We start from the raw sequence: 9,405 nt of genomic DNA, 5'->3' as shown, positions 1-9,405 counted from the left end.
TGCTTCTTGGTGGAACAGGGGAGTGGGATCTTGTGGTACTTCTTCTTCTGTGGCTGATGCAGCCGAAATGTCTTCAGCAGAGACTTAAGGCCTTGGACCTTTGCGAAGCCTGCTTAATGCAGACGACGCCTGTGGAGTTGGAGTGGGCTGGGCCTCATAGTCTTCTTCCTCTTATGGGCGATCCGCCCATGAAGCATCCTGTGCAATTGGCGTCAGTGGACGACCAATGCTGATGAGTTCGCTGTTTTCAAGCTGAGGAAGGACTGCATCATCTTCTACATTGTCATGATGACCAATGTCTTTAGCAGCAATGGGATCAGCTGCTGGAATGTCTTCAGCTTCAGGAGCCTCTATGGAAGCAGGCTCATGAACTGTCAGTTGACGTTCTGCGTCAGGATGAACCATAGAAATGGGTTCAACTATCAAGGGCTCTGTGGGAGCAGCCCGAGCTTTCTTGGTCTTTCTCTTTTTCTTGGTGGGGGCAGTAGGAGAGGCTTCAGAGTGTTTCCTCTTCCTGGCTTCAGCCTCAGCAGTTCTTGTCTTCTTGAGCTCTGAAGCTGTTGACCGACTTTTTGGCTTCGAGCCAGTCAGTCTAGTTGGGAAGACAATCGGAACTGCTTCTTGCCTTGGTGCATCAGGTTCAGCCGTAGCAGGCTTATTCTTCTTCTTTGCGGCCATCCTGGGGTCGATGCCAGGACGCCCAAGTGCCTTGCGCTTCTCAGCCTCATTATAGGCTTGCACACATCTGTCAGCCAGAGTCTTCATGCGCTCACGCGAACCCTGAGCTTCTGCACGCTTCTTCACGAAGGCTTCCTTGAGCTCGTGCATCATTGTCTTGAAGTTCTTCACTTCTTGCACGCTGAGCTTGGCCATATGCTTCTTGAACTGAGCCTTTTCATAGTCAATCTTCTGCTTCAGTTCAACAATGCGCTGGGCAATAGCAAGTTCTGAAGCAATGGCGCCTTGGAAGGCGACACTGAGGCCAATGGGTAGTTGCAGATCTTCAAAACTGATGTTTGGCGTGTCAAACCACTCATCAATGAAGTTGTGGATGATGGTGACATCAAAGAGAGGTAGATCATTGAAGATTTCTGCTTCTTCTTTGCTCTTGATGAGTTGCTCAAGAGCTTCATCTGCAAGATCTTCATCACTTGACAGGTCAATGTCGTCGTTGCGCAGAATGGCAGCAGCTGTCAGCTCTTTGCCAGTGTGAGACAGAGGCATCTTGGCCTTCTGGGGCTTGGAGACGCGTGCTAAGTCTTCAGATTGCACACTGTCTTTAGGAGGTGCAGTTGCCAATGGCTTCGCCCTTGAGATTTTTGGTGAAGGGGCCGGCTTTGAAGCTTTTGGCTTCTTCAACTGCTTTGGCTTCGGCACTGCAGGCGCGTCATTAGACTTAGTGTCAGCTGCAGGCTCATTCACTACAGTCCCTTGAACCAAGATGTAGGTGACGAGGCCTTCAAGGTTGGCGAAAGGACCGATGACATTGGGTTCTGCATGTCGTGTGCCATCTGCCCTTGGAGATGAGGGACCAGGGTTGAAGTCTAACCCAAAAGTCTTCTTGTTCTGCTTCGCTGAGTTCTGAGCAAACTGGAAGTTGCGCTTGAACAGATTGTCATCACGACACCATAGCAGTGACGACGAGTGTGCATCAGCAGGCTGTGGTCCATGGACCATGCATGGATAGAAGACTTGAGCAATGGCTTCATTTCTGGACCTGGGTAGAAGATTCTTGAATAGGATGTCTCCCCACAGTCTCTTGATGGCGTTTTTCTCAGCATACTCCTGGGTCGCAGAAAGTGTGTATTTATAGGCACAGGGGCGGCACTGTGCTATTACACAGGTGCCCCTGGCGATTCACATCTGAGGAACACATGGCCATTATGCGGAATTTTGGGGTTTGTTCCACGTCCCACGCACGCCTGGATTATCGGGTGGTCGTTCCTACTTCTCCGGATTTCATGTGGAGGAATGAGCATTGAAAACGGACTTAATGGTTGTCTCTGTATCTTCTGCTGACAAGGACGCATAGAAGACATTCGACAGTTTCAATAGAATGCATATGATTTGGAGAGATAGAATTTGAGATAGAAAGCATAGAGAGGTTAGGGTCCGATCACATTCACTTAGTTCAAAAGATTCAATCAATGAAGACATAGCTATAAGTGAATGCTGTAGAGGACAGAACACTAATATATATATATATCTACATAATCAACATAGTGAAGATAATCATGAAGATATGTTGAGATCGAAGCCAAACCAAATGTGAAGACATTGCAAGGTAACGCCATGAGTGAAACACTTCAAAATAGAACATTTGGTGGTGGCATTACCCACCATATAGGAAGTATTAGACCGAGACATGGCGCACAATTATCGTGGCGCTCCGAAGTCAAATTCCACATTAATGTATTCACACTTAGAATGTATGTCTTCATTGATTGAAGATATACTTTACTTCGTGTGTTGCACATCTAAGTCATCAATATGCATAAGGGTTAGGATGTGTGCCTGATCACAGGACATTTGAGGATTCCAGGATATTTAGCTCACACCGTAACTTGCAAAATCTCTTCTCATCCCAGGGCTTGGTGAAGATATCTGCCAATTGCTCTTCAGTGTTGACGTGTATGATATCAATATCTTCCTTCACAACATGATCTCTGAGAAAGTGATGACGAATTTCAATGTGCTTTGTCTTCGAGTGCTGAACTGGGTTGTTGGCGATCTTGATGGCACTTTCGTTGTTGCAGTAAAGTGGCACTTGCTTCAGATGAATGCCATAGTCCTTGAGTGTTTGCTTCATCCACAGAAGCTGAGCGCAGCAAGATCCAGCAGCAATGTATTCAGATTCAGCAGTGGAGAGAGATACACAGTTCTACTTCTTTGAAGACCAACATACAAGTGATCGTCCCAGAAAGTGACATGTGCCTGATGTAGACTTGCGATCAACTTTGTCACCAGCATAATCAGCATCCGAGAATCCAACCAGATCAAACTCTGAGCCCTTTGGATACCATAATCCTAGAGTTGGGGTGTGAGCCAAATATCGAAGAATTCGCTTCACAGCTAAGTGATGCGACTCCTTTGGTGCCGCTTGAAATCGAGCACACATGCAAACACTAAGCATAATATCTGGCCTAGATGCACATAGATAATGTAAAGAACCAATCATGGAGCGGTATACCTTTTGATCGAACTATTTACCATTGTCGTCAGGACCCAGATGATGTTTGGCTAGCATTGGTGTTGTGAAGCCTTTGCGGTCTTGCATACCGAACTTCTTCAGGCAATCTTTGAGATACTTCTCATGAGATATGAAGATGCCATTGCGTTGTTGTCATATTTGAAGACCGAGGAAGAACTTTAGCTCTCCCATCATGGACATCTGATATTGCTCTTGCATCATATATCCAAACTCTTCACTGTACTTCTGATTGGTGCAGCCGAAGATAATGTCATCCACATATATTTGGCACACAAACAGTTCACCATCATATGTCTTCGTGAAAAGAGTGGGGTCTAGAGAACCAGGTATGAAGCATTTGCTCTTCAGGAAGTATTTGAGTGTGTCATACCAGGCCCGAGGGGCTTGTTTGAGGCCATACAGTGCCTTGTTGAGCTTGTATACCATGTTAGGATGTTTTGGATCTTCAAAGCCAGGCGGTTGTGCAACATACACTTCTTCTTCAATCTTGCCATTGAGAAAGGCACTCTTCACATCCATTTGATATAGAAGTATGTTATGATGATTTGCATAGGCTAGCAGTATGCGTATGGCTTCAAGTCTAGCCACAGGAGAAAATGTTTCATCGAAGTCAACGCCTTCCACTTGAGTATATCCTTGAGCAACGAGACGAGCTTTGTTTTTGACAACTTGAGCATGCTCATCTTGCTTGTTGCATTATATCCATTTGGTGCCTATTATATTGTGCTTCCGTGGATCAGGACGCTTAACCAGTTCCCATACATTATTCAGCTCAAACTGTTGAAGCTCTTCTTGCATAGCTTGAATCCATTCAGGTTCCATGAAGGCTTCTTCAACTTTCTTGGGTTCTTCTATTGAGACGAATGCGAAGTGCCCACAAAAATTTGCTAGCTGAGTTGCCCTTGAACGAGTGAGTGGACCAGGTGCATTGATGCTATCAATTATTCTTTCAATCTGCACTTCATTGGCAACGCGAGGATGTACATGGCAAAGACTTTGCTCTTGCTGTTCATTGTCATTGTTGGAAGGAATGTCTTCAGGCTGAGCATTGTCTTCATCTTGATCAGGTACTGAGATGATAAGTTCTTCTTCAGGATGAGCTTCAGAAGGTATAATTTCTCCAGATCCCATTAGCTTGATTGATTCACTGGATGGAACTTTATCTAGCACATTTGGCAGTTGCTCTCTTTGTGAACCGTTGGTCTCATCGAACCGCACATCCACTGTTTCAACCACTTTGTAATGAAAGAGATTGAAGACTCTATAGGAGTGTGAATCCTTTCCATATCCAAGCATAAAACCCTCATGTGCTTTTGGTGCAAATTTTGAGGTGTGATATGGGTCCTTGATCCAGCACCTTGCGCCAAATACTCTGAAGTAACTGACATTTGGCTTCTTGCCAGTAAGGAGCTCATAAGATGTCTTGTTCAGTAGCTTGTGAAGATACACACGATTGATTGTATGGCATGCAGTATCAATGACTTAATTTTCTTGGGGTCTTGTATTCATCTAGCATCGTTCTGGTCATCTCAATTAGTGTTCTGTTCTTGTGTTCGACGACGCCATTCTGCTGTGGCATGTACGGGGCTGAGAATTCATGTGTGATGCCCAAGGTATCAAGATATGTATCAAGGCCAGTGTTCTTGAATTCAGTGCCATTGTCACTTCTGATGTGCTTTATCTTAGCGCCATAATTGTTCATAGCTCGATTGGCGAAGCGTCTGAAGACATCCTGCACTTCAGTCTTGTAAAGGATTATGTGCACCCAAGTATATCTAGAATAATCATCAACAATAATGAAGCCATAGAGGCAAGCAGTAGTAGTTAGAGTTGAGTAATGAGTGGGACTGAAAAGATCCATGTGAAGCAGTTCGAAGGGTCGAGTAGTGGTCATGATTGTCTTCGAGGGATGTTTGGCCCTCGTCATCTTCCCTGCTTCACAGGCACCGCATAAGTGGTCTTTCTTGAACTTGACGCCCTCGATGCCTATGACATGCTTCTTCTTCGCAAGGGTGTGGAGGTTCCTCATGCCAGCATGTCCAAGCCTCCAATGCCAGAGCCAGCATTCTGAAGCCTTTGCTAGAAGACATACTGCAAGTTGTGGCCCTGCTGAGAAATCTACCACGTACAAATCATCTTTCCGATACCCTTCAAACACTAGAGACTTGTCAAATTCCATTAGTACAAGGCAACGATATTTTCCAAACATTACGATCATGTCCAAATCGCAAAGCATTGAGACAGACATTAAGTTGAAGCCAAGGGATTCAACAAGCATGACTTTATCCATGTGTTGATCCCTTGAGATTGCAACTCTACCTAGACCCAATACCTTACTTTTACCAGTGTCAGCAAATGTGATGTGGCTCTTGTCGGATGGACGTAAGGTTGAGTCCATAAGAAGACTTCTTTTGCCAGTCATGTGATTTGTACACCCACTGTCAATAATCCATTCTGAAGACGCTGGTGTCGTACCCTACAGTGCAGTTAGGGCGATAGGCTTCACCAAGAGCATTGTGAAGCAAAAACATTTGACGAACCAGTGGGTTATGAAAGCTTAGATCCAGGTTAGGACTAATAGGGAGCGTAGCAAGCGATTCAGGTACGAAGTACATAGTAAGACCATTTGGGCATTTGATCTTGCGCCCTACAAGATGTTTAAGGTCCCCAGCAATAGCGTTAGACGATTTTGGTTTTCTGTTGGAGACTTTTCCCTGTAAAAGAGAGTTAAGCTTTCTTAGCCACCCACATCAAGGGTGGCTTAGAAGCAATAACTCTAAGTGCAACATCTGAGAATTTTGGCTTTGAAGCCCTAGCAAACAGTCTTGCAGGCGGACAATAGTACTCATAAGAATAAGCAGAATAGTTCTTGGTCTTATGAACATGGCGGTTTGATGAACCGCTCTCATATTCATATGCCTGAGTATGGTTTCCCTGCAAAACATTTGTGTTAGTGCGACTCAGGTGAGTCCTCTGTCTGTATGAAGCCTTTGGACCGTATGAAGCCTTTGGTCTGAGGTTTGTCTTCTTCACGTGAGGTGTCATGAAGATTTTCCAGACACCTTTTCGGAACCTAGATCTTCTTCATAGGCGGTCCATTCCTGCAGTTAGTACCAATGTACCTGGCAAACACTTCACCATTCTGATTCTTAAACAGTATATAGTTTGCATCAAAGGATTCATCAATGATAATGGGGTTAGCACAAGTGAAGCCAGTTAGATTGGATGGATCTGCTGAAGGTTCCTTTGCAGCAACCCACATGGTTTTGGGGTACTGCTCAGGTTTCCAGTAAGAGCCATCTGCATTCATTTTCCTTACGAACACAACACCCTCTTTCCTAGGGTTTCGGTTCAGAATCTCCTTTTTGAGGACATCACATAGTGTCTGATGCCCTTGAAGACTTTTGTACATCCCTGTTTCAAGCAATGTCTTCAACCTAGCATTCTCATCAGCAATAGCGGTGGTATCCTCAGCAGAGGGGTTAGTTACCACATTAACAGTTGAAGATATTGCAACAGCAGTAGCAGTAGAACATTCAACAACAGAAGTAGCATTATCACGCTCAATGCATTTAAGACATGGTGGTTCAAATCCTTCCTGAGCGGAATTGATCTGTTTGGCGCGAAGTGACTCGTTTTCCTTTTGAAGATCTTCATGAGCCGCTCTCAATTTCTCAAGATCTTGCTTTCTTTGAAGATAATCATAGGAAAGCTCTTCATGAGTTGTTGAGAGAGTTTCATGACGCTTTCAAGTTCCACATACTTAATGTGAAGATTTTTTATGTCTTCAATTAAGGATTCAGATCGAGTCATTTCAGCACCTAACAGATCATCGCTTCTGTCTAACAGTTTTTGAATATGTTCCATAGCTTTCTGTTGTTCAGTTGCAATTTTAGCAAGTGTTTTGTAGCTGGGTTTTGAACCACAATCAGAGTCATCGTCACTAGATGTTTGATAGTGAGTAGTGCGTGTGTTTACCTTGGCACCGCATGCCATGAAGCAGTAGGTAGATGCGGAGTAGTCCTTGTCATTTGCATCGGTGTCGTTGATGAAGTCATTATCTTCAGTGTTGAAGATGGACTTGGCAACGTATGTTGTAGCCAGACTTGCGACGCCTGAATCGGACTCCTCCTCAGACTCCACCTCCGCCTCCTCAGAAGCGGACTCCTCCTCTGAATCCATTTCCTTGCCAACAAACGCACGTGCCTTGCCAGATGAGCTCTTCTTGTGTGATGAAGACTTTGAGGAAGACTTGGAAGAAGACTTTGAGTATTTCTTCTTCTTCATCTTGTCGTCAGAGTCATATTCCTTGCTCTTCTTCTTCTTTTTGTTCTCATTGTCCCACTGTGGACAATCAGAGATGAAGTGGCCAAGTTTCTTGCACTTGTGACATGTTTTCCTCTTGTAGTCATGAGCAGGAGCTTCATCATTCCTTGAACTTGATCGGGAAGACTTTCTGAAGCCTTTCTTCTTGGTGAATCCGTGTCTATCAATGCTTATTATTCTTGTGGCCCGTCAAGACATTCTATTCCAGAATGACTAGGAGAAACAAGCTCCAGTACCTCATCCATTTCTAAGATTGGGTCAAAGCAGTTGTATTCCACAAATCAAATGCAATCAAGCTTTTGATTCTGTTCTACCCTGAAGTATTACCCACTTTATGTCAAGAATATCGTGAGAATTGCACCATCTCTTATGAATTCTTGATGTAGTGATACTTCTTGCCATCATTTTTCATTCCTCGGTCCTGTGTTGTCGCAACCGGAATGCCGGCAAGTGAACTATGATGTGTGAAATAAATACTCCTAGCAACTCCGCTGCTTGGTAGTTAATGGACATTAATATCATTCTTAGTGTGCTAATTATTGAATCATCACCCTAAGCTTGATCGTGCTACCTAGTCCTTATTCCTGGTGCACTCTTCGATCAATGAGTTAGGATTATTCAATCCCTTTCTTATTTGATCATATCATCTTGCCTTGAAAGCAACGAGCATAGTAACATATCGGTGGTTCGTGATGTTCCGAATGTCTTCTCGGAAGTATTACCAGGTTGACACCTGACCGCTATGTTGAGTTCGTGATCATGCTGGTTTTCCTCCAAACCACCCATTCTCCAAGAATCTGTGTTGGATACCCCTGAGCTAGTTGGTTGAGCTAAACAACAACTTGGAGAGTTGGAAGATAAAAGCTTGTCTGACTTAGTTCGTGTCAAGGGATATCTTTTGTGTGTGTGTTGAAGAAAGATGATATCTTCATCGATTGGTCCTCGTGATCAGTTGTTGGATCTATTGTCTTGTCCAAACTTTTTTTTGAGTGTGGGCTATCCTGAAATCAAACCAGAACCAACGATGTTCGTAATGTTGTCTTACTCGTGGTTGACTCCTCGAGCATACACCATTACATCTTTGGTCTGACCAATACTATCACATTGTTCACATAGTGGTGGAAGTCCAGTGATATGGAAATTCCGATGAGTTGCTGTTGAGCCCATCAGCGGCATTTTGTCTCCTCCATGATTTGTGTTGAACATGTAAATTAGTGTTGGAAACTTTGTAAGCAATGCTTCGTGTTCCGCTCATGAAGCTTATGATTGGATGGAAGAAGTGACTTCCTCGAATTCATGTGCATTCTATGCAAGTTGCCGCCGTGAATACGAGAAAGATTGTTTTTGCTTCCTCTGGAATAATCCCAAGTTAGTCACGCATGTGCGAAGTACTCTATGGTTTGATAGGTTGGCCGCCTCCATTCTATATGTGTTTACTAGCACACCAAGCCACTGAATGACTTGTTCAAGGAAAAGAAGTTCCTTCTTAAGAGCATGCCTTATGCAAGGACTTTGATATCCTCGACGATGGTTCTCCACCTGAACTCGGTAGTGTTTTATTATAAGACTACTACGTGGTCATGCTTGTCTGGGACAGCTTGTTCACATGTGTGTAGTAGAACCCACTCATGTTTTGGAGCTTGCTATCGTAGTTCATTCCCGAGAATCTCGCAACATTATCTCGTCGATTTGTGTTGCAACTTTTCTTTTTCAGACATGTTGAGTCTGAAGTTTCCTGTTACTGACCAGATCTGAATCTCAGACAGATATGATGGTTGGAACATTCCCAACATTTGCATTTTGTTCCCAGCTTGCACCGCCATTGTGTCATCCTACTATGGACTGCCCTTCTTAGCAGTTGCTGTTCA

This window comes from Triticum aestivum, chromosome 7A (genome assembly GCF_018294505.1).
Source record: "Triticum aestivum cultivar Chinese Spring chromosome 7A, IWGSC CS RefSeq v2.1, whole genome shotgun sequence".
Lineage (NCBI taxonomy): Eukaryota > Viridiplantae > Streptophyta > Magnoliopsida > Poales > Poaceae > Triticum > Triticum aestivum.
The sequence above is the reverse complement of the archived record's forward strand: the minus strand, read 5'-3'. Positions refer to the sequence as shown.